Raw genomic sequence first — 20,716 nt, 5'->3', positions numbered from 1 at the left:
GATTAACCCCTTCTTTCGTGGTCTGAACTGAAACATTTGCTGAATATGCAATCTCCACTCCCCGCCTCAAGCGCAGGGGATCCAACCCAACGTCTTGAGCATCTTGACAAGTTCTCTGCTGCTCAAATACACACCCAGCCCTGTAATCAGTCATTCTTTGAGTAATGGCATGTATTTTTCGGAGCACAGGCAAAGCAAACACACAAAAAATATTTCATAGTGGCACTTTTTTATGTGCAAGATGATAGAAAAGAGAGATAATTTTGGAAAAAGAACACTGGGATTCTTTGAGTCCATCCATAACTAACATGTGTGTAGATAATTATACCTGGAGCATAGCAAAATTATTAGGTGAGTTTACAGCAATAAATCAAGAAGGACATTAAACAAAAAGTGATACGAAGAGATAAAAGACACATTTTTATCTTCAACTGAAGTATATTCAGTTTTGTTGCATGATAAAAGAAATAGTATTTTGGGTAACTATTCAAATCAGGATTGGAAGTGAAAATGGGTAAGGAGCAGTAGCTACTTAATACCATTATGGTTGATAAGAGACAGACTACTAGATTAACATGTATTAACAGAAGTTCCCAAAGCTCCTCCTAATAGTAAAATTGGAAAAATGAATCACACTTAATGTTTTATATTCATTAATGTGGTGACCTAGTATTAAGGGATCTGCTCTGTGGCACTTTTTTGCATAAACCAGGTTTAGATATTGGACGGAAATTTTATATTGAATTTTAAAATGTGACCAAATTGGAAAGTAAAAATAAGTTCTAAAAGGAAGAAGCCATCAATTTTAACACTTGATGTGTACATAGTTTTCATGAGGTCAGTCATTATTATTTTACTCCTTTTCTGGAGTTAAAATACATACATATACATATATATATATATATATATATATATATATATATATATATATATATATAAAATAATGGTTTTTATCCATTATAGAATTATAAATTCTTTGACCACCAATCATACGTTATTGAAATAACTGGAGCTGTATTGACAAAATCAGAGCAAATTTATGAGCTGAAAAATATTCTGGGAATTCTATTCAATAAAGAAAGCTAGTCTGAATTTTGAAACAGAAGCACTTTTTTCAAAAAATATTCCTTTTTGTGATTCATAAGCAAAATGTTGTTAACTCCATGTCTGGAATTAAGTCTATACAATGAATAGAATAGAATTTTTTTTTTAAGTTTCAATTAGAATTATCTCAAAACAAATATTTTCTTCATTATAAAAACAAGTTAAATTCGCAAGGTAGTTTGTTAAATGTGAAATGAAATCATTTTACATATTGTCATGTCCTATATATTTACAGTACTTTATTGAAACATGATAATAAATATGACAATGCATTCAAATTTTTTAATGAAAACCATATATACCTAAATGAAGATAATTTTTTATTCATATATTTTTTGAGGATCTACTTAGTACTGTGGAGTACTTGTGAGGCTTATACTTTTGGAAACTGAGTACAGGAATCCAAGATACTGAGACATGATTGAGAAGAGAGCCAGGGAAAGGAAATTTATTAGAGAAAAAAACAGATAAAAACATATGACATGTAAAAGTATTGACTAATGGGGACTACAGTTCCTGGAAAACTGATATTCCACATGTACCATGCACCCAAATAGCAACTCTGTCCATTACATCATGTAACATTCGTCTCAGCTCATTGAGGTACAGGTATACACTATTAGCATCAGGAAGCACATCATCTACACTGTAGCCTTCAATAGTGGGGCATACTCTCCACAGACATTGCTTTTAACAATTTTCTTGAGTAACAATTGTTCTAACAACCATATTTAAATTCTGTGAAAAAAATAATTAATATTGATAGTAAAATTTCTTCCCATTTAATTCATTTTGTAAAAATAAAAGATACATGGAAATACAAGGTTTAACCTGTCCAACTATTAAAACCAGTTAAATAATTTAAGTTAAAAGATAATGGACTTTCATTTAATCCATTATTTCCCATCTGTTCTCAAACTAGGTATATAAAAAACTAATGTATTTTCAGATTTATAAATGCACTAAATATTAGCAAGTGATTTTTAAAGTGCCAAAATGTCAAAAGGAATGAAACAATCTCAATATCTTTATATATCTGCACATTCAGGCATGAACTCCCCTTCAATTTCCAAGGAAGATGGAGGAGACCCGGCTCTGTTTTGTCATCATGAGTAATGTAGATGGTGTTGAATTTTTCCAGCCTTATTCAATGTACCTTTAAACTTCATCCTCAATGAAAATAAGTTACCCAGAACATTTTAGACACCGACTATATTAACCTTTGGAGGCAATACCTGTGGCTAAAGCATTAGAATAAAACACATTTTCATATTTTGCACTGATTGTAACATGTTTCTTGGGTAATTTTAATGCTTTTTTTCCCCAACCCACATTCAAAACTTCAAGCTTGTTGCTGGACTGATATATAAAAAACAAGCTTTCAAATACTCAGTGTCAAAAATTAAACTTCATTGCTACACTTACAAGTCATAAATTTTATGTGAATATCAAATGAATGTAAGCTTGAAACAATTAAATTTGATGTAATGGCTATTGGCTTTTTTATTTGAAAATAATGAATTAGCAATATATTTTAATCATGAATTATGAATTTTTCCTTTTTAGCTTTCAAAAAAATTTACTCTGGTATAATATATAATTTATTATGTTTTCTATAATGTATAATTTATTATAAGTTTGCTACTGAACAGACAGATGCATATAATGGTCCTAAATCATATATTTCTGTCTGTCAAAATATTATATCAAGTTATGCTTAAAATAGATTTGCAACTATACATGTAAATTTTTAAATGTAAACGTATTGTATTAAATTGTGCTGGTGCAATTCAGAATATCATTGTCCAATTTTGACTTTTTGGGGACCTCTCTTAAAATAAATATAAATGGTGCTTGAAGATAGTCATGTAATGGAATTGAAATGAACCATCTCATTTCTGAGGATAAGCAAATGTTATATGGAAATAGCATACCTTGCATTGATCTTAGGCCAATATACAGTATCATATCTCCTAACGAGATGTAAATTTTCTTTCTTTCAAAAGCTGTTCTACCACTATGCACAACTTTCTTTGAATCAAAGAAATTGGCACACAAAATATCTATTGTATTAACAAAAAGAAGATGTAAATCTTAAAAACCAAATAGCTGTCTGATAGTTGTGGATATAGTACATAAATCCAGTCACTAAGTGATGAACTGTTCCTAATTATGCTATAAATATTCATTGCATATCTCTTATATAACTCTTCAAGGGGGTCTTTAAAAATGAAATCATATATACTCTCAAGAGAACTTCGAAGTCTTATGCCTTTATCAAAACCATTAGTGTCTTTGGGTGGAAGGACCAGAATAAGCTTAAGAAGGACCAAATGAAAGAATAAGTAGTTACAGGAGGGAAACATCACACTCACTTGTCCGTCATTGTGGACATTCTTCTATGTGTCCATAGTAAGCATGCATTTTTGCATTATCACAAATCTATGCTACAGGGGGGATTATTAGGACCCAGGAAAGAGTAAGTATCAGTATCAACACTGGAGATAGTGTATGTTAAACATCATGGGAGAGAGCACTTTCCTAAGATAGACATTCTTGAAAGAGACCCAGGGAGCCCCAGAAAAATGATGATGATTTTTCCATTTAAATGATGATGAAAAACAATGATGATTTATAGCATTTAAAATACAACTATCTGAGGAAAAACTCCCAAAGAGTGAAAATAGTCATGTTGGATTATTTAAGTTCTCTAAAATCAAGGAGTATAAGGTAACTCTGTTTTGAATTTTGGTTGGTAAATTATAGTTACCTTTGTGGAAGAGGTACTACATGATGTATTTTTGGAAGCAAAACAGTGTTGACTTATCAATTTATGATTTAGAAGTAGTTAAACAAAACCCACAAGCCAGGTAGGGTTTAAATCTAATGGTAGAACAGTCGGTGGTCTTGAAAGGGATCATGGTGAAAAGGCCCCACTGTCCTGTGAATGCATCTGGAGCAGGCAAACACCAAAAGATGACCAAGGAATCACTTCTGAGCCTTAATATGGAGGGAGGTTCCTGGGAGAATAATTGAAATACTCAGGATATCACTTTTATCTTTAAGGCTTCTGATTTAGACTGTCAAAGTCTCTCATATTTTCAGATTTCGATTATCTTCTTATTTGGAAGCCATTCAAAGAATTGCAGCAAAATTTTATAACAGTGGTCAAGAATAGAGCCATAAAGAAAGACACATATGGCCTCCATAGTTGTATGCTCTTATCTAAGTCACATAACCATAGGGGAATGGCAAGTATCTGTCATTAGTTAAGTTATATGAGGCATTCAAAGTAATGTGGTAGAAAACGCTTAAAATGTGTAGAGATGTGGAATAATAAATACAGCACTCCAACTGGGAAAAATGTGGAAAAAACATATGTAGCTATTTGGGAAATCATTTTGACTTTGAACCTTGTCTTTTATCCAACTATTTATCAGCCTAGATTTACATTAAACAGGAAGAAAATGGAGTCACTTTTTAAAGCATATTAATGGAGAGATCATATTTGTTTTACTTGTTTTTTTAAACATTTTTATTAGTTGTTAAGGAATTTTGTTTTTATTTCTTGGTATGTGGTCCTGAGGATTGAATCCAGTGCCTCACATATGCTAGGCAAGCGTTATACCACTGAGCCACAATCCTAGCCCTTTAATTTTTTTTAGGACATGATTTAACAGAATTCTCATGCTATATATGCAGCCAATTTGTGCTCCATAGTGACTTAGGCAAAGTTTACATCTTAATTTACATTGGATTTTAGAGCAATACCACCTTCTAAGAGTTCTTTGGGATAAGAGTGAGAAATAGAGAAAATCCATTGAAGATTTGCAAGTTAAGAAAAGTCAGTGAAAATTTCTTTAGTTGTCATGTGTATTTCTGATCTTTTCCTTAAAAACCATAAAATAATTCAAAATATTTTTTAAAAAGGTATAAAAATAACAAGAGATTGCAAGAGTAATTTTCTAAATTTGAGAACTAGCCAAATGGTCATTTAAAGTTTATAAACCTGTGTGTTCTGGGTCGGGTGGGAAATCAGTACGAGCCAATCAAGATTTATATGAAATTCAAAACACAAAGATCAAAAAGTATTGCAAACCATATTATTCTATATAGGTTAAAATGTCCCAGGCATTGTTGGCCATCGGCATAGAATGTAAGCTATGACTTAAGTGCAGGAAACAATGTGGGCTGAACCATGAAAAGCCATTGCAGCACCAAACACATTTGTTCGTGTTCACAGAGCTCAAACACACACAATGGACATTGCATGATCTGCTTTTTGTGAGTCAACATCAAGTACAAATTTAGCCCTTAAAAAAATAATCTAACTTACATAGGCTTCTATTTTATACCAATTCCCTTTTCATTTCATTTTAGACAACAAAATTTCCATTAAATAAAAATATATATAGCAAATTCTTTCCATATTTCATTTTTTTTTCAGAGAAAACCACAAAGACCTAGAAAGTAGGTTTTTTAAATTAAGATATAAAAATGTAACATAAATAAAAACACTTTTCCACCTCCTAATTTTTTAGACCTCTCATATGTAAACATTCGGATATTAGTTTCTTAGAAGTGTGGCTAAAAATAGAAAAACAACACTGAAAATAAACAAAATTTAAAAATTTTTACAAAATGAAATCTTACGTAAAAGTAAGTTTTCAGAATTCACACTGATGTCCCTTCAGAGTGAACTGTGGAGAGTCCCCTGGCTTACTCCTTAGATTTTGGGAGATGCTGCATTCAGTCCTGGTTTCTCTCTCTTATTCAATCTTGAGTGAGTTAATGAATGTTTCTTGGTCTCAAATCATTCTCTGTAAATTATACAAACTTCTGTAAATGATCTTTAAGGCAGCTCTCTGGTTTGAAACTTAACACCTGCATTGCTCACATCTGCCCTCCAGGTCACTCCAGAAACATTTAATTACTCCTACCAGAAAAAAATTGAATTATTTCAAGGTCTCAAATTTAGTGTTCATTGCAACTTGAAGTATTCCCACACTCATACCATTGGCATTCCCAGGTGATTACTGATACCACCTCCCTTAGGTAACTATCCACTTTCTCCTCCTAAGAGATAAAGTGGGATGCATTTTTATAATTAGATAAATAACAAGTCATCCACCCCCTCCACATCCATCACATCTGAGATGGATAATTTACCTGTATTTGTGTGTTCAGACTATCACGTGATGATAACAATATATAGTTAAGGCTTGCGATAAATAAATTTCTCACCTTTCTAGCTACTTGGCAAAAATATCAGGCATGGGACAAATCCAAAATCCCCAAAAAGTGTCCCCTTGAAATTTTTTTTTTAAAGAGAGAGTGAGAGAGTGAGAGAGTGAGAGAGAGAGAGAAAGAGAATTTTTTTAATATGTATTTTTTAGTTTTTGGCGGACACAACATCTTTGTTTTGTATGTGGTACTGAGGATTGAACCCAGGCAGCACACATGCCAGGCGAGCACGCTACCATTTGAGCCACATCCCTATCCCCCCCTTGAAACTTTTGACCTATCTTAGCCCACTCTAGAACATCTGCCTCTCAACCTATGTTGAATTGTCTAAAATCTATAAACCCTTGAAATACTGTGTTATTTTCTATATGTGTTTCCTCCATTTGTTTATTATTCAACAAATTTTTATTGTACTCCTGCCATATGCTGTTTTAGAACTTGAAGATACACATATAAGTAAAAATGTCAAGGTCCTTTTGTTTAAGCAGTTTGCATTACACTTAGGAGTGGGAATGAGTGCTAAGGGGAGAAAGAGTAACAAGGTAACTAACAAATGAGGAGAACAAATGGGGTGTAATGGCTGGAAAGATGGAGGAGGAAGGGCACTTTAAATTGTGCAAGCATGGTAGACCTGCAGAAAGAACTGGCTTAAAATGAAATTTGAATGAACAGAGACAGTCTGCAAGTGTAGAGAATGATGGATCAGGTGGGAGAATAGGAAGAGGACCATCCCTCAGAGAGAAAATGGAAAGTCATTCCAAACTATTGTTCCTTTTTACCAGTGTGCTGCCATCTGGGGGCCGATGCCTGGATTCTGAACACATGTGTATTCTGACAAGCTTCTTACTGAGTTGAGTCACCATACCTTATCCCAATCTTTCTAAATTGAACCTCTGATTATGATCAACATACAGTATCCTCCCAAGATCTCCTTTATCTTCCCTTTTCTTCTGTCACACTGACATCTTAGTCTTCGATGCTTCAAACACCAGGTGGAGAAAGTTGAGAAAATGCATGAAATTGAATATATGGAAATACAGAACTGAGTAAAGAGCAAGAAAATGAAAGCAGGATACTGACTGGGAAACAACTATAAAAAGAGACTAAAGGACAGAACAAGGACTAAACTAGGGCAGTGGCCACCAGCATGTACAGGATAGAATGAATTGGAGAGAGAAGCAATAGATTCTCTAGAAGCTTCAGCAGGCAAATTCCAAAGATTTAAACCTATTAGGGTGTGAGCACATTAATGTGCAAGAGAAAGCCAGGAGGAGCTTGTATGGGAGAGTGATTAATCACTTTCCTATATACAGTTTTGCCTCAGTATCCACGCGGGGATTGGTTCCAGCATCCCCTCCCCACTACCCTATGCATACCAAGACCCATGATACTCCAGTCCCTTAAACATAATGGCATGGTATTTACATATAGCGTACTACACACACACACACACACACACACACACACACACACACACACACATCCTCCCTTACGATTTGAATCATTTCCTGCTTAGTTGCAATGTAATTGCTGTGGAAATAGTTGTTATACTGTGTTGTTTATGGAATAATGACAAGAAAAATTCTGTACATGTTTACCACAGACACAATTTTTTCTGCATAATTGGTTGAATTCATGGTTGTGGAATTGGCAGATAGGAGAGCTAACTGTATTCAATTTTGGCTGTTTATACAAATTCTGTATAATGGAATATACACAAAAGACTTAAAAACAGAACATTACAGGGACATAGCCACATCAATGTTTATAGCAGCACAGTTCACAATAGCTAAACTGTGGAACCAACCCAGATGCCCTTCAATAGATGAATAGATAGGAAAACTTTGGTATATATACACAATGGAACATTACTCAGCACTAAAAGAGAATAAAACCATGACATTTGCAGGTAAGTGGATGGAGTTGGAGAATATAATGCTAAGTGAAGTTAGCCAATCCCCCCAAACCAAAGGCTGAATGTACTCTTTGATATGAGGATGTTGACTCATAATGGCATAATGGTGATAGGCAGAGGGAGCAGGGGAGAAATGGAGGAACTCAAATAGGGCAAAAGGGAGGGAGGGAAAGGGAGAGGGCAGGGGGTAAGTACATGTATGAAGACACGAATGGTGTGAACATACTTTGTCTACAACCAGTGTTGTGAAAAATTGTGCTCTATTTGTTTAAAATGAAATGAATTGCATCCTGCCACCATGTATAACAAATTAGAATGAATAATTAATTTAATAAAGACAAAAAATTATAATTGAATAATTTAATAAAGATAAAAAGTTTACATTCTAGGCTTATGGAATGAATGAGTCTTTTACCTAGAACACTGGTTCTTAATCCTGGATGTACATTAGAGACAGCCAGGAAGATTTTGCAATACATTGGGCTAATTGATTCAGAATCTCTGGAAGCAGTGCTTAGCATCACTGTTTTTCAAAACGTTCTTCATATCATTCTAATATGTAACTAAGATTAAGAATAACTGGAAATTGATGGAATATAAGGAAGAACGGGCTATCAAAACCTGGAAATTAAAGTGTAGCTGATTTTTTCTTAAGGAATTGCAAAGCTACTTTTAATACTTCAGGGTCTGCCCCCCACAGGAATAAAAAAACACGGAATGGCTAATCCCCCTCGCACTCAGGAGTGGCTCAGGGGGAGAGAGGCTACCTGAGGGTAAGGAAGCACAAAAGGGACTCAGGGCAAAGTGGATGCCATTGGTATGGGGACCTTTGAGCACTACAGGAGGAAAGACAAGCATGGTGAAACTGGCCCCCCAGGCACACAGGCAAAGGGCGAGAGGATTGGAGACAAAGCCGCAAAGCTACTTGGGTTTCTCCTTCTTCTCATTTGCCTTTTTCTGCTAATGTTGCATGATCTCTGAGTCCCCCTGTTTCAGGGTAACACCCAATAGCCGTCATCTTAGCACTTTCTTTTAACCGAGTTGCTCTGCTTTTTTCATATTCTTCTAGCAGGTGGGCAAGCCTATGCTGGTTACTGCGGGTCCTGGTGACAGCAGCCCTAGATGATTCTTTCTATATTTGACCTACAGAATTATAGATTCCAATATAATTTCACCTAGCAAGGAAAATAGACATTGAATAAATGATCTTAAGAGTGAGAAATGCTATAAAAGGAAGAATGCGTACATGTGGAAATGAATAAAAAGGGAAAAAAATCCAGTTTGTGAGGTCAGGAAAGGGTAGTTATCCCTTATTGCTTAACACAGTGAAATGATAAAGTTTCATGCATACAATAAGCAATAGTTAACTGTCTTCAGACCACCCAGTAATTACCAAATCCAACTAAAGTAAATCAGGACTTGAAAAACCAGCCTCTATCTCAGAACAAAGCCTGTCCAAGGAAGAGACATGGCCTTTGTCCTTGGAAAGACCCACAGAGAACTCCTAGGCACATTCCCACCCTGATAAGTTGTTTATCTACAAATAACAGGAGAGATCTGCTGTGCCAGGTGTCCCTGACTCAGTCAGGCTAGGTGGGGATCCATAGCAGCCCCCTAGCAGCCACCAATCAGCATGAGACAGGGAAATACCTGGGATGCCAGATGACCCTTCCAGTTTATGGTGGTTGATAACAAGTTGGGAAACCATGTAGTTCAGCACGTACACCCCTCTTGGCTTAAACCAATCAGTTCAAACAAATACCCATTTTGTACTGACCAATCACCCCTAGACAACTTGTTCCCGCCAGTGAATGTACTAATCATGTTTTAGAGTTGATTTATTTGATTTTCCCGTGGTGTGTGATGATTTGCTATGATGTATGTGAAGTCCCTGCCCTCTCCAAAAAATGTATAAAACTGCTGCAAACCCTGAGCTCGGGGCCTCTCAGCATCACCAGTTGCTGTGTGTGTGCATGGAGGACCGAGCTAGCTCGCAATAAACATCTCTTTGCTGCTTACATCGATCTTGGGTCTCTGGGGTCTTTAGGGGTCCTGAATTCGATCATAACATATGGGGGTTTGCCCGGGATCCCCCTAATAATCCTACCCAGACACCCCAATCAAGAGGTGATGAAAACCCAGCCGGTAAGTAAAGGCATTGCCGATGTGTAAGTTTCTCTACTCTGGATGCATGCAGTAATGGTTTTGTGTGGTGAGGTTGGCAAAAGGTCCAGGTGGACGCACCGGAGGGCAGCCGACGGGGTTTGTGGGAGACGTCCCCAGCCCCTTTCTGGGTTCTGAGTGGATTGCCTGTAATAAAGTATTTTGTGAAGTATTTGGTAAAGTATTTTGTAGCTGACGGATCCGCGGTCTGCCTGAGCCTTTAGTTTCTGGGTAGCAATCCATGACGCGCTGCAAATTCTGTGGCCGCGCTGTGAATTTTGTGTTATGTGTTTTTGTTTCTATTGTCCTGTCTGTCTCCACCCCAACACCCTGGCAAGAGAACTAATCTCCCAGTCTGCGGTTGTCAGACCCAATCTGAGGGGGATGCTCCCCAAATCCGTTTGTCTGAAGGGAAGGCCCCAGTTGGCTTGGGGCCAACACTCACTCTCGTTTGACAATCTGAAAAGGGAATCTGTGTCTTTGTGTGTCTTTGTGTGTCTTTTGTCTGTGTCTCTGTTAAGTGTGATGGCATTGTTTTACTTTGGACAGATGCAGAGTCCCAAATTCCAATCTGCCTTAGATGTGTGGAGGTAAATTTAGCTAAATTTTAGCCTAAATTGTCCCTAGTATGCTTCTCCTGTAACGGACCAAAAGTCAATAGAACTGCCAGCTTTTCTGTTCTGACCTCTTACACCCCTTTTAGCTGTGTTTTAAAGAACTTTGATAAAATACTCCCCTTTGTTAAGTGAGATTAGGGAAGCAGTGTTTCCTTTTCTTCCTGTAGTTGGCTTGAGTGCATCCACTGCAGAGGGAAAGGCCTGCTGTGGGTCTAAGAACTTTGATATCTCGCTTTAACTATTCTCAAAACCCTATCCTCATTATTAAATTGGCATTAATTGGCTTTGGGGATGGGAACCGAACTTTCAATCATAAATTTTGGCACCCCAGAGGGGACTTTAGAGGAGTCCCCACTCTGCCTTCTTGGGGAAGTCTAGCACTCAAAACAACTGCAAGCAGAGGATGAACTTTTTGGGAGCTCACTACTGAAAAGTTAGTAGATATGGAGAGTGCCTGGTGCCTGGGGTCAGACCAAACCAGAGGAACTAATCCTGTAAGTAAAAGGGGGGACTGAAGGACTCCCAGCAGCTGCCAAAGACATTTTCACTTTGGGGAAATTTCTCATTCCTTCCCTGTACTATAAGGATTGCTCCATCTCTGTCTACTTAAAAAGAAGGGACACTGAATACCGTAAAGTCATCACACTGAGCCCCTTGATTTTACACCTGTAGTTGCCCCTATGTGAGAACATCTGGTCCACTCCTGAGGAAATCTATGGTGCCACTGATGTAGAAGTCATAATTAAATGGGAGTTAAAAACCTGGAGAGATTTTCTCTTATCTGGTCTGTTTTGAAGGTTAATATAGATTGATTCTTGGAGATGATCTTGGCTGAATGTGTGTCTAAAAGATGTTGTTTCATTGTAACAATCTGGTATCTGAATGGGTATTTGAAGCATTGTACAATCTTGCAGTTAAAAGTTGGGTTTAAGTAATTGTTTAGTTTGTTATTTCAGATAGTTCATGCTAGAAAACTTAAATACTTAGGATGGAACATTAAAAGAACTCTACTTCCAAGTTGGCAAGTAACTCCCAATCATTTAGTTTTATTTTTTCATCAACTTTTGAACTGGGTAGCCTGAAAAGATTTCACTAGGTGTACCAGTATATTAACTTGGGCAAGGATAATAAATTATGATATGATATCTGTTCCCCTCAGTGTGTAAGAGTCAGGAAAAGAAAGTGTTGAATTGGAACGTTGGTCTGGCTTATTAAAATGACATTAAATAGCAACAGTCTAAAAATTTTCAAAGCTTAATTTTGGATATACATGGTAGTGTGTGGTTCTCTTTTGAATTTTTTTTTCAGGTGATTTAATGTAACTTAGTACTACTTTAGAAACTTCAGAACAAAGGAAGTAGCTTAATGATCCTGAAGGAATTTCTTCTGATGGTAACTTTTATATTATCAAATAAGATCCTATTTTCAGTTTTGTGTGAGCAAGTTTTACTAGTGTAGAACGATGTAAAGGTATAAAATTTTGAGAATTGTATCTTAAACTTATATCTTAATTTTCAACATCCCAACCTAAAAATTGTGACTTATGGTTAAAATGCCTTAGGCATGAGGCTTCTCCTCAGAATTCCAGTTTTTCTTGCTCCTTCCAGACATCAGCCAGGACTTAAGTTGAAATTCAAATAGAAGAAGCCTGGGGCTCAGTAGGAGACTGAGCTGAAGCCCAAGGAAAAAAAAGTAAAGGTGTCTTTTAAATGAGCTCAAACTAGATTAAACCAAAAAGTAAATTGTGTGGTATTTACTAAAAACTGGCCAGTCATTTTTTTTTCTAGGACTTTTGCTTTTTCTTAATTCTGTTGTCTTTTTTTTTTTTTTTTTTTTGAGCTCATGATTTTGATCCTACAGACAAGTTAATGTTTTCTGATCAGTTCTATTTTTGACCAACTGTGGAGTTTTTAAACATTGTAATGGAGATTTCACCTGAAAAAACAGCTACAAGGCCTTGTGTATGTGTGCACCCTTGTGTTATGTGTTGTATGTCGGTATGTCTGTATGTGCGTATGTCCATATATCATGCAGTTATATGATAATTGGCAATATATGAGGAGCGCTCATAAAAAATTTAAAAAAATGGATCCAAATATCTTCGATTCACGTGATTCAAATGGTTCAATTTAAATTGGGTAAACAGATAAAAGTAAAGATGTCTTTAAAATTAAGCTTATAAGTTTTTCTAGGTGTTCAAAAAGACCCTAATAAAATGTTAATGTCTATGAAATAATCTGCTTAAATTCAGAAATTTACAAGTATTTTTTTCAAAATGTGAACAGAAGGAGGTTAACAGATGGAAAAGAGAAACTAGAAGGTTCTAGATATGGATTTAATAGAGGGAAAATATGTTTCTGGATAAGAGAGTCTATGTGAAGTAATTAAGAGGGTTTAAATAAGTGATAAAGTTTGTGTAAGTTGGTTATATGCATAAATTTTTGAGAAAGTAATCTTAAAAAGAAATTAAAAAGCATACAACTATGGTTAAACAACAACTGATATTTTTCAATATTGTAATGTTATTTGTTTAAAAGCTAAACTTGGTTAATATAAAATCATCAATGTAATTATGGTGCTATTAATGTGCTCATATCTTCCAGGTATACAAGTCTATAAAGTAGAAGCTTCAAAAGAGCATTATATCAAGCTGGTGTTCTAAAGTTGTATGGTAATTTTAGGCTTAAAAAACAACATGTTGGAGATTTATTTATATCATTTGTGTTCTATAACTGGACTTGTTATCAATAAGATATGTAAAGTTCTATGTTACTTTTTACACTGAGATAGAATTTAAATGTATTTTTAAGTTAATGAGAGCCTAATCTGTGTGAAGGTTTTATTGCAAAACACAAAAGTACATTACTACTTTTCTACAAAAGGTTAAAAGCTTTCGGCTTTTCTTTAATTCATGTTTTAGATGTGATATTTATTGTGTTAGCTAATATTCATGTGAACTTGAGCAACAATTTATGTAGGCTTTATAAAATGATGTTTAAAAAGCAAAGATCAGCTTCAGAACTACAGTAATTAAGATTTATGAAGAACCCCACATTACCTGAGATAAGACTCTATGTCCCATCTCACTACATGTAAAAGTGACTATGGAAGAAGTAGGCCAGATTTCAGTACATTTAAAGTTGTGTCCAAAAGTTGTTTTTTTGTCATGATTACCAGGATCTCAAACAGGGGATTATAATGTATGACTCCACCAAAATTCTAGGTAGCTATTACATGAACTAAATATGTTTTTAACACACAACCTGAGTTAATATAAGATAAGGAGTTATCACCTACAAGATAGAGAGAGAGACATTAAAGCCCAGTACTCTTAATATAAGGCTGTTTAAACTTATTTGCTGGATGTTTAAGATTAAGTTTTAATATTAAAGTTAAATTAAAGGGCCAAGAAAACCAATATTTGGCTCTTGCCCTCTTAGTCAGTCTGAATCAGGGAATAGGGGACTTCTCCAAAGAGCTTTGCAACTCTGGGCCTCATAACATTAATCTCATTAATCTCTGGGAGATTAATGAGACTGCTGGAGGACAGAAAGCCAATCAGTGCATTTGCTGTGAAGAGGAGGGTCATCAGAGAAGAGAGATATCCCTGATGCTTCTAAGGGAAGCCACATGGTCAAGCAAGGCCTGGACCCATCTTAGCGCAAATGGCACTAGCGGAACTGAGAAGCTGCTGTAAAGTTCCCCGAAGACTCCCAGGGAAACTCAGCTGACTGTTAACAATAGATAGAAACAAAAGTCAGTTCGACTTGCTTCATCTTAAACACTTAGCAAAGACAGTCAAAGCCAAAACACAGCTATTTCTGGACATTTTAAATAATAATAATAGTTAAATGTAACTTCCATGAATAAGTAAACTGGAGGCTGCAAAAGAGATTCTTAGGAAGGAATGCCTGATAACTATCAAAAGAAACTGCCAGAATAGTTTTAGTTTAAGGCCCACAGATATTCCTAACCTACACAGGTAGACTTGGTGTTTGCTAGTATGAGTATCCAGGCCTAAGTAACAGAATTAAAGATAGACACAAGTCATACTAGTAAAAGGATTTTGCAAGATCAGATGACATTAAATTATTAAACTATATCTTAAGGGGAAGGACATCTGTAACCCTAAAAGTTAAATGTTATGTTTACAGTCCTGGTAACTGGAGATGTTAAAGCCTGGTGAGGGAACTTATGTACAGTGACATGTTCCAGCTGCTGCAACACTTATCCAGTACTCATGGTTTTTGTTTTTCTCATAGAAGCACCCATCCCCAGATGACAACCTGTTTTTCCCCAACCAGACCTCGAATGGAACTGACTTCTAAAAGGGAACTCATGTCCCCCACGTCGTTATCCTCCACGTCATCCATCGTCCCCCATGTCATCGAGCCCCCTCATGTTCAACACCCCTTTTCAGCTCTGAAGCAGCCAGAACGAGCCGTCACCCCTTCTCACCCCTTCTCCTTACAGCAATAAAGTTTCTAAAATTAGGGGAAATAAAGCCAGAAATGGTTAGGCAGTGTAGATAGGTAAATTGAGTCAGGTTGGATCTAGGAGGCCAATTTTAAGTGAGTTTGGGAAGTTGAAGACTGTCCCCTGAGGATTACTGTTTACTAAGATGTAGAGCCTGCCCAAATAGGCCCCCAACTGAGGAAACCATGATTTTCCCAAGTTTCCAGACAAAGGGGGGAATGAAAAACCAGCCTCTATCTCAGAGCAAAGCCTGTCCAAGGAAGAGACATGGCCTTTGTCCTTGGAAAGACCCACAGAGCACTCCTAGGCACATTCCCACCCTGCTAAGTTGTTTATCTACAAATAACAAGAGAGAACTGCTGCGCCAGGTGTCTCTGACTCAGTCAGGCTAGGTGGGGATCCATAGCAGCCCCCTAGCAGCCACCAATCAGCATGAGACAGGGAAATACCTGGGATGCCAGATGACCCTTCCAGTAGTTTATGGTGTTTGGAAACCATGTAGTTCAGCACGTACACCCCTCTTGGCTTAAACCAATCAGTTAAAATGAATACCCCTTTTGTACTGACCAATCACCCCTACCCAACTTGTTCCCGCCAGTGAATGTGCTAATCATGTTTTGGAGTTGTTATTTAATTTTCCCGTGGTGTGTGATGATTTGCTATGATGTATGTGAAGTCTGTGCCCTCTCCAAAAAATGTATAAAACTGCTGCAAACCGTGGGCTCGGGGCCTGTCAGCATCACTAGTTGCTGTGTGTGTGTGTGAAGGACCGAGCTAGCTCGCAATAAACACCTCTTTGCTGCTTACATCGATCTTGGGTCTCTGGTGGTCTTTGGGGTTCCCGAATTCGAGCATAACAAAACCAGGCCCCAAATGCCAATAATAAGAACATGAGTTTCCCTGAAAGGGGTACCTTTTTTTTAATCTTTTTAATTTTATTTTTTTAATTTTTAAATTTGTCTTAATTATTTATACATGACAATAGAATGTATTTATGCACTTTGATATATCATACATAGATGGGATATAATTTCTCATTTTTCTGAGTGTACATGTTGCAGAGTGCTCATGTAGTCACTTATATACAAACAGTAATAATGTCTGTTTCTTTCTACTATTTTCCTATCCCCACATCTCCTCCCCTCCCATCCCATCACTTCCTTCTTCTTAATCTAAGGTAACACTATTCTTCCCTAGTGCCCCCCCCAGTTATTGCAAATTAGCATCAGCATATTAGAGAAAACATTAGGCCTTTGGTTTTATGGGACTGGCTTATTTTGCTTAGCATCATATTCTCCAACTCTAACCATTTACTGTCAGATGCCATAATTTCAGTCTTCTTTAAAACTGAGTGATATTCCATTGAATATATATCCCACATTTTCTTTATCCATTCATCTATTGAGGGACACCTAGGTTGGTTCCATAGTCTAGCTATTGTGAATTGAGCTGCTATAAACATTGATGTGGCTGCATAACTATAGTATGCTGATTTTAAGTCCTTTGGGTATAAATCAAGGAGTGAGAAGAAGGGGTACTTTTGTGATGCTTACACAGACCAGATCCCAGTAATCATAAAATCTGTAAGAACAGGTTTCAGTTAGAACCAGTTGGCATGAGCCAGTGAGACTTGGGATGCCATGCACATGGGGACTAGAAAATCTGGTGTCATCCTGCTGTCAGTCAAAAGGCAAGAGCTACGGGCTGGGGATGTGGCTCAAGCGGTAGCGCGCTCGCCTGGCATGCGTGTGGCCCGGGTTCGATCCCCAGCACCACATACAAAGATGTTGTGCCCGCTGATAACTAAAAAAATAAATATTAAAAAAAATACCATGTTAAAAAGGCAAGAGCTAGACTGGAACCTTCCCTGGGACCTGAAGTAAAACTAGGGAGCAGGAGGGGAACTCTATTTCTTTCCTCTCTTAGAGGACCTATTCTTTCCCTCCTAATAAACTTATGCCTGTTACTCTGATTGACAAGTCTAAAATCTTTCTGGCTTGATTACAATAATTGAGATTTAAAGCGGGACCTTCACACTGCCTCAATTTTGTGTAAGGCCCATGACCTGTAACACTATTAACTCTGATTGTTATCCTAGTCTGAGGTTATAAGGAAAGGTTGGTAAAACACAGTGAGATCTGCATTCATTTCATTGTTAAGGTGATGCTTCTGGTATACCTGTGATTGGATTGTATGTACAGTATAAACATCACCAGAGAATATAACTACATTAGTTTGAGGCAGACTTAGTGGGGTTTCTTGAGTTCAGAATTTTTTTTTTCACAGTGACATATGCCTGTAATTTCAGTGTCTCAGGAGGCTGAGGCAAGAGTATCGCAAGTTTGAGGCTAGCCTCGGCAACTTAGTGAGATCCCATCTCAAAATCAAAGGTAAAATAAAAGGACTGAAAATTTGGATCAGTAATAGAATGGTAGAGTGGGTTCAATTCCTAGTACTGAAAAAAAAAAGGAAGAAAAGGAGCAGAAATTTAAGCTTGTTGTTTCTGCATAGTCAAATGTAGATTTATCAAAGCTTCTGCATTGTCATATGCTATGTTTTTAAAATTAGCATTTAAAATTACTTTTTAATTGATACATAATTATGCATCTTGATGGGGTACAGTGAGATATTTCAGTGTCTAGCGAGATTGGGTGAAAGACCTAAGAAACCTCATTCTACTTGGGACCTCATTTTGCTCTGAAACTTAACCTCTGACCTACTGCAGTCCTAAAAGCTCTGTGAAAACAGTTCTCGGAAAAGCCGCAGATGGTGATCACCTAAGGTAGGCCAAGATATCAGAAATATCTGCAATTCCAGATGGCCCCCACCTAGGTGTGGTGACCAGTATCTAAACTAGAAGCCCTGCAGCGCTTTGCACATACCCCCCTTGCGACATCCTCAAGATTTAAACCAATCAATTTTAAGTGCATCAACCCCTTGAACTAACCAATAATTCTTTCCAGATTCTTTCCCACCACTTGATAAGCTAATCATGTTTTAGAGTTGTTGTTTAATTTTCCCACAGTGTGTGACAATTTGCTAAGAGATGCTATGGTGTATGTGGGGGGGTCCATGCCTTCCCCAAAGAGTATATAAAACTGTTGCAAATGCTTGGCTCAGGGCCTCTCAGCATCACCAGTTGCTGGGTGCATGCTGAGAACCGAGCTAGCTCGCAATAAACACCTTTTTGCATTGATCTGGGTCTCTAGTGGTCTTTTGGGGGTTCCGAATTCGAACATAAGATGGGCACATTCAGGGTGATATGGCTGTAGACTTCAGTGTCTGAATACAAGGTGTAGTGATCAGATCAGGGTCACTGCATGTTCTCACTTATATGTGGAAGCTAATGTCGATCTCATGCATGCAGAGAACATAAGGATAAGAGTCCTTACCTGCAGCCTGGAAGGGAATGGGGGAGGGGGAATCAAGAAAGGGTGCTAATGTGCATGGGGGCGCAATTGGTATGTGTAATAAGAATTGTAATGCAAAAAAAAAGTCCAGTGTTCTTTCAGTGTTCTCTAGCAGAGTAGGACAACTAGGGCTGAAAACAATAGTATATTTCAAAATAGTTACTAGGCAGGATTTTAAATTTTCCCAGTACAAAGAAATGATAAATGCTCAAGATGATTCTGCTGTAGGGCTGGGGTTTGGGCTCAGCGGTAGAGCGCTCACATAGCAAGTGCAAGGCCCTGGGTTCGATCCTCAGCACCACATAAAATTAAATAAAATATAAATAAAGGTATTGTGTTCAAGTACAACTAAAAAAAAAAAAAAAAAAGGTGATTCTGCTGCATTTGAGACATCTCCAATTCTATCCTAGCTGGGACCAGAGGCTGTCTTTCCTGGAGTAAGGAGAGATCAGCTTCATTTTCCAAAACTGTAAAAGATTATAATGGACTCTGAGGGAAAATAAAGTAACTTTAAAAGACACAAAATAGGGGAAAATTTATGGTGAAGGCAGTACAAAGTACCAGAGAATGAGATTTAAGATCTGAGAATTTTACCCAAGTTGGAATGATTATGTCTGGGAGCCTTTGCCCCCAGGAAGAGAGACATGGTTGTATTCCATATCTGTAAGAGGAGAGGTCTGTCTCCCAGGGCTGGGAGCCATCAGCCAAGTAGGTATGACAATTTCCTTGCCAGCGTACCCCCATGTTTCTTTAGTGGAAGGACTTATGAAAATAGAACATTTTGCAGCGACATTGCATGTAAGGTGACCTTGCTCAAGGACCAGGGCGAATCCGTGTTTAGGGTGTTCCCGGTTTAGCATAATCTGAGATTAGGGCGTTCCCCATTTAGAATAGGGTGTATCCTGCTGCCTGAGTTCCCCTTGAGTTCCCAGCCAGAGACTGCGGCATCCCAGCTCTCCCCAGGAAAGAGGTGTGTGCTCACCCGAATCTGGAAAACATTGGACTTTTGTAGTTATAATATTAGACAAGGATTTACTTAGGGAGATGTTATATATATATATATATATATATATATATATATATATATATATATGCAATTTGCATAATATATGGGGCAGCCACAGATGACCAGTGCTCACACAACCTTTGTTAGTCACTTCATAACTACTGAATTCGATATTAACAAGCACAGTAACTTCAAAGAGAAGTCCATCTAATGACATCTGCCAGCCAGGCAACATGGGCTGTCACCCACATAGCTATAATCAGACCTGGGGAGGACCAAGGCCAAAGTGAAGCTGGACATGCTATAAATCCAGCTTAAAAAGAGTTTGCACTTTCATAAGAATAAGTTGAGTTATCATCACTAGAATCTGAACCTGTAGTTGTCAATGAAGAAAGTGCACAATAATCACCACTTATAGAAATTATGTAAAGAAAACAAATCAGCTTCTGTGAGAAGACAACGTGGTATTGTGTTAGTACCCTTCTAATTATATAACCTCTTGTCTTTGAGTCTGTGCTACAGCACAGTTATTTTGGGGTCCATGATGGAATTGCAGTATTTCGTGTCAGGTAAGAGATCACTTATGCAGAGGAATAGCTCTGAATGGAAAGAAAACCGGGATAGATGAAAGACCAGCCTCTACCTCAGAGCAAAGCCTGTCCAAGGAAGGGGGCGTGACCCTTCTCCTTGGAAAGACCTGCAGAGCACTCTTAGGCACATACCCACCCTGCTGAGTTGTTTATCTACAAATAACAGGAGAGATTTGCTGCACCAGGTGTCC

The sequence above is a fragment of the Callospermophilus lateralis genome, unplaced genomic scaffold (genome assembly GCF_048772815.1).
Source record: "Callospermophilus lateralis isolate mCalLat2 unplaced genomic scaffold, mCalLat2.hap1 Scaffold_65, whole genome shotgun sequence".
Taxonomy (NCBI): Eukaryota; Metazoa; Chordata; class Mammalia; order Rodentia; family Sciuridae; genus Callospermophilus; species Callospermophilus lateralis.
This window is presented reverse-complemented; position numbering follows the sequence as displayed.